We start from the raw sequence: 6,221 nt of genomic DNA on the forward strand, positions 1-6,221 counted from the left end.
CTTGGGCAGACTGGTCTCTGGGGAGCAGAACTCTGGTCTCGGTTTGACCTTCAGGGGGCATCCTCCAGGATTCTAAGGAAAAGAGCTATGTTAGGTTATGTCTCCTCAAAAAGTTAGACATGTGGGACTTCCCTGGCGGTCCAGTGGTTAAGACTTCGCCTTCCAATGCAGGGGGTGCGAGTTCGATCCCTGGTCGTGGAGCTAAGATCCCACATGCCTCACGGCCAAAAAACCAAAACATAAAACAGAAGCAATGTTGTTAACAAATTCAATAAAGACTCTAAAAATGGTCCACATCAATAAAATATATAAAAGAATTTAGATTAAAAAAAAAGGTTAGACATGGAATGATCACATGACTCAGCAATTCCACTCCTAGTAAATACTCAGAATAACTGAAAACAGATGTTCAAACAAAAACTTGTACATGAATGGCAGCAAATAACCAAAAGGTGAAGACGACCCAAGTGTCTATCAATGGATGAATGGATAATGCAATGTGGTATATTCATGCAATGGAGTACTATTTAGCCATGAAAAGAAGTGAAGCCCTGACACATGCTACAACACAGATGAACCTTGAAAACATTATGCTTAATGAAAGAAGCTAGATGCAAAAGGACACATATTATACGATTCTATTTGTATCAAATGTCCAGAAGAGGTAAATCTATAGAGACAGAAAGTAGATTAGTGGTTTCCAGGGGCTGGAGGGAGAGAGGAGTAAGAAGTGACTGCTGATGGGTATGGAGTTTGGTTGGTTTGTTTTTTTTTTTGTCTTCGAACTATATAGAAATGATGGTAGTACAATGTTATGAATGTACTAAACAACACTGAATTATGCCATTTAAAACAGTTAATGGTTAATTTTATGCCATGATGATTTTACCTCAAAAAAAAAAAAAAAAGATGCACTGAGAGACTAGTTATGTTACTGAAATGAGAACCCAGAATGAGGATCACACTAGGAATGGGTTTGGCTATGCAGATAACAAAAATCGTATTAACAGTAGCTTAAATAAATGAGTGTTTATATTTCTCACTCAGAAGTCTGGGGTAGGTGGCCCAGGAATGATATGATGGCTCAATGGTGACATCGTGAACCCACGCTCTCATTCTTCTGCTCCACTCTTCTTAATATGCAGGGGTTTTTTTTCTTTTTTGTATTCATGCTTGTTGCCTCATGATCACAGAATGGCTGCTGCCATCCCAGCCATTACATCCATGGAAGAGCAGGAGGAAGAAGTTGCAAAGAGTCAAAGGGGCAGTCCAGTCTGAGTCCAAGAGTCAGACTTTTAAAATAAGCTTTCTTGGAGGCTTCTTCATCAACAACAGAATTGGGTCAGGTGGTTGCCCATAGATCCATCAAAGAAGGTGACTTGGGAAAAAGCCAGAAGCATAGGGGGTTGGTTCGGTGAACTAATGACATCTATACAAAGATGGAAGAAGAAACCTAGAGCTTGAACCACACGGAGTGGGAGTGACCTGGAGGTCCTCATCTGCAGGAGCCTGGATCTTGCCATGGCAGGGTTGGCAGTGGTGAACTTTGACTTCAGGAAAGGTCAGCATTATTCAGAGCTTCAGCCTTCAGGGAAGGGGCACTGTTTTTCCCTGGGGAAGTCTCAGAGGGAACTTGACTTATTGATTTCAAAAAATTTTAAGTTTGGGTTTGCAATTGTGTTTTTAATTTGTTGTGTTTGATCCACGTTAACAATTAGAACACAAACTAAAATCCTTTAGCACTTAGTGGAAAGTAGGGAACTGATTTAGCAGCATAGTCACTGGAGGAAGGGAAGATGGACTGCTTGGGTAATTCCTGCCCCCTCAGAAGCCAGGGCAGAAAGAATCCTGAGCTCGGGGCTGGTGGCCCCAGCGAAGAGACGCTGGGGAGACTCAGCCACGAGATGCAGTCAGGGTGTCTGATTTCCTATACGTACTTACTCTGTGACCTTCTTGAAGCCAAGTATCGCATCTTATTCATCTCCATTTCCCCAGAGCCTAGCACGACTCTCAGCACATAGTAGCCCTCCGTTAGCATCCATTCATGTTTTTAAGATGAGATGAATCTTTTGACTCTCCATAAACATAGTCTCAACCCGGCATCCACAGTCCAGTCTTCTGTTCATTTCACTTTCCTTGGCAAGACCAGCTCTGGTGACAAGTGGAAAGCAGAGCTGTGTTTCTGTAAGAGCTTTTCTCAGCATGGTGACGATTCCCTCCTTGATCCCCCAGATGGGTTACTGTGGACAAACACAGGCTCTGTGGTCAGAAAGCAGTAGCTTCCAGTGACTGGATTTGAAAGCCCATTGCAAACCTATGATGATTCAAGCAGGTGGCCCTGGCTTGAAGCCAAGTCAATCAAAGGAGCAGAGTATGAAGTGCATGACAGGCTCAGTATATGTAACAACTGAGTGTACAGTAAAGTGAAGGGAATGATTTTAGTCCATGAATTATTAACAGTTTGGAAATTAGACTTCAGGATGCCTTAAAGGCGTTATTTTAAAAACTCATAAGAATGTTAGAATAATATATATGTTGATTTTTTAGTTCCGGTCAAAGGCGGAATTTTAAAGATTGATTGGTGCATTTGACAACCTAAAATTTTAAAGTTTTAGTTTGGCAAATTACCACCATACGCTAGAAAAAGAGCTTAATATGAGCTGGGGCATCTATCTGCAACATATATTACAGAAAAAGGTGTGATCAACTTAATATATTGAGTGTTAACAAATCACTAAAATAAAGAATGATTGCCCTGGTTATAAAATGGGCAAAAAAACCTTAACAATTCACAAAAGAAGAAATGCAAATGGTAGGGAAACAGGAAAACAGGTCATTATCACTACTGACTAAGGAAATAAAAGTTTAGACAGGAGGTCATTTTTTGCACTTTTACAATTTTCAAAAATTGGCATTTTTGAAAAAGACAATGCCAGTGTTAGAGTTTGAGGAAAGAGGCATTTGCGTACACTGATTTAACCTAGTACAACCTTTTTGGAGTGTGATTTTACAATATTTTACTATATATACGTGTGCGTGTATATATAAGTATATATGTGTGTGTGTGTGTATATGTGTATATATGTGTGTGTATATATATTTGTATATATATATATATATATATATATATGCCTAAAAATATTCTTATTTTTTGAGTCAGAAATTCCATCTGTAGGAATTTACCCTAAAGAACAATTCTGGATGCAGGCAAAGATTTATTTGCAAGGATATTCATTACATCATTGTTCATAATAGAAAGAAATTAGAAACAACCTAATTATCCAATGGTTAAATAGAATTTGGTACAGCAATGCAATGGAGAATTATGGGACAATGAAAAATAGTGTGGAACACAGGGAATCATGATTAGAATACATTAGAACACATTAGAAAGGGAAAAAGCAGATGTATAATAGTGTGTATGATTCCATTTAAGTGTGTATATGAGTGTGTGTGTGTGCACACGAGTATACGTAGAAGGAAAGGTAGTTATCTTCGGGTATTGTGGGTGACTTCTCAGTAAGTTTCAGTGTTTTTCATATACAGCGTTCACGCATGTCTGCAGATATAGAAACAAATATTTAATTTAAAAAAACCCTGAACTTAACTATTTATTAACTGTGTTATCTTAGGCAAATTACTTCACCTCTCTGAGCCTCAGTTTCGCATCGGCAAAATTTGCATAATAGTATCAATCTCTTAAAACTGTGGTGCAGAAAAAGTGGGATAATATATATGAAAACTCCTGATCCATATTAATCACTCAATAAACGCAATGCCCCTTATTTTCTCAGGGATATTCTCTCTCCCTTATCTAAACGTGTGCACAGGAGAGGTTCTGATATTAAGCTGTTCTATTTTACAGTGACTTTAAATTAATGTCTTTTTTTCTCCAGATGGATTTTATTCTAAGTCTGTGGGGTTTTCATTGTAAAATGAAAAGGTTTGTTTCTATAACTTTCTATTTAAAGAATAATTGCAGCCGTTTTCCAGTTTGCAGAAAAATTGAAGTCAGTGCCTAGGAATTTTTTCAATTTTCATTTTTCCACTCCAAAACCACATCAGAAACTTGTCCTTAAACATTTGTCTCTTGCTCCCAAAATGGTCATAGCAGAAACTCCCATGAATGAGAATCTGTATTAGCAAAGTCACATTTGGTTATTTGAACAGAGCAGGGTGTCTGCAAAGCAGATGCTGACGCTGTGGATGAAATCAGTATGGGAAACGCTTCATCGGAAGGAGCGTTCTCTCCTAGGTGGAGATGTGAAAGCTCCTGGTTTCTCCAAAGTTATAAGAGAATGGAGCAGGTACCCACCCTGGGGGTGGTCATTAGCCGGACTGACACCAATCCACCTGCCCAGCTTCACAAGGAGCCTGTAGGTCAGGTTTCTGGGGATGTAGTGTGTGACTGTTGCATCATGCACCTTGGGGGAAAACCAATACCCTGAAAAATCGACAGCTCTTTCTTTAAATTGAGCAATAATCCCTGGCAGAAATTAGACCAAATCGACAATTCCCATTGATTATGCTTTTAAAAATATCAAACTCCATTTTAGGAAACAAGACATTTCTCCTCCAGACTGTTTTGAAATGGCCCTTTGCCAGCTTTCTGTGGGTTCGTTAATAACCTCATCCTGGTATTGGTCAGGCCCACTTCTCGCAGGCCTGGCTCAGCCACGAACCTCATTAGAATCCAGGTCTGTGTTCCTGGCAAACAGCTGCCTCTTGCACTTGAAAACTGATGGGGAGAAAAGTGGTCCCTGCAGTTCCTATCAGCCTTAAACAGAAACATCTGCTCCTCGGGAGCCTTTTGCTGGCTCGGTTTTCAGGGAATGCGTTCTGGGGATGGGCGAAAGCACTGTCTCCCCGCCCCGGTGACGCTGGCCAGAGGGAACTGCCCGCTGCAGGGGACTGTGGGCCCTGGGAATAGTCCACCTGCCAGGAAAAGGAAGCTCCCACCACACGTTTTGTAAAGCTTTAAAAGCACATATCTGGACTTAAAATATTGCCTGGTGGTGAAAAGTGCTCCTGAAAGAAGAGAGAGAGGGAGAGAGAGAGAGAGGGAGAGAGAGAGGGAGATGGAGAGAGAGGGAGAGAAAGGGAGAGAGAGAGGGAGATGGAGAGAGAGAGGGAGAGAGAGAGAGGGAGAGAGGGAGAGAGAGAGGGAGATGGAGAGGGAGAGAGAGAGGGAGAGAGAGAGAGAGAGGGAGAGAGAGAGGGAGATGGAGAGAGAGAGGGGGAGAGAGAGAGAGAGGGAGGGAGAGAGGGAGAGAGAGAGAGAGAGAGAGAGAGAGAGAGAAATCTGATTGAATCCAGGAGGTTTGAGTTTTTGTTTCTCTTTTTCTTTTTTTTTTTTTTAAATCCAAAATGTGTTTATTGGGATGGTTTCCCGTTCATCTTGATTCCAGGGGCTTTTAGCGCTGCTTCCGTCTGAAGGAGCCCCTTCTGTAAGCCTTGCTTTTCCTCCTGTAGGCTGGCAGAGGACGGTAGAGCAGCCAACACACAAAGCTACTGTCTGTGCGTGGCCAGAGACGGTGGTGATTTTATAGCGTCCTGGGCATTTCACATCCATGAAATAGGAATTGGGGCTCTGCACCAGGCGCTTCTTCTTATGTTTCCTCTTCTCTTCTGGAAAGGGATGAAGGAGATCCTTTGTGAGAGGCATGTTCTCGTGGGGAGGTCGTCACCGTTGGAAAGCTGTTTCTCTTTTTCTATCAGCCGAGCCACATGTGAAGATTTCTGGTGTGGAGGCGTCCTCCGAGACAGATGGTTTCCTTTTATCCAGCTTTATTTGTCATCCAACCACACTTCTCTGTGTTTAGGCACAGATTAAATAAGGTGATGTAGGTAAGAGGCCTCACCCAGAGCATGGATGCCCCTTCCTCCTTGGTATCTTCCGATGGCTCTTAGGACCCTAATTTCTTCCTTTCTTTTTGCTTTTGGACGAGGACACTGAGGCACCCAGAAATTAATGGTTTGTTAAAGTTCTCCCTTTGGGCTGTTAACGGTGCTTTGTTCCTGCATCCTTTGAAGGATTTGTTAAATCATACAGATCGGGGCTTCCCTGGTGGCGCAGTGGCTGAGAATCCGCCTGCTAATGCAGGGGACACGGGTTCGAGCCCTGGTCTGGGAGGATCCCACATGCCGCGGAGCAACTGGGCCCGTGAGCCACAACTACTGAGCCTGCACATCTGGAGCCTGTGCTCCGCAACAAGAGAGGC

General features: G+C 42.2%; 1 pseudogene across 1 annotated transcript; it reads right to left on the reverse strand.

The window, feature by feature from the left end:
- Positions 1-5,069: 5,069 nt before the first annotated feature.
- On the reverse strand, positions 5,070-5,665 carry LOC309833113 (small ribosomal subunit protein eS27-like; annotated as a pseudogene). The gene has a single exon. The product of its transcript is annotated as a small ribosomal subunit protein eS27-like (transcript).
- Between the last annotated feature and the right edge of the window lie 556 nt (positions 5,666-6,221).

Source organism: Grampus griseus (assembly GCF_964374135.1).
Source record: "Grampus griseus genome assembly, chromosome: 14".
NCBI classification, from domain to species: Eukaryota; Metazoa; Chordata; class Mammalia; order Artiodactyla; family Delphinidae; genus Grampus; species Grampus griseus.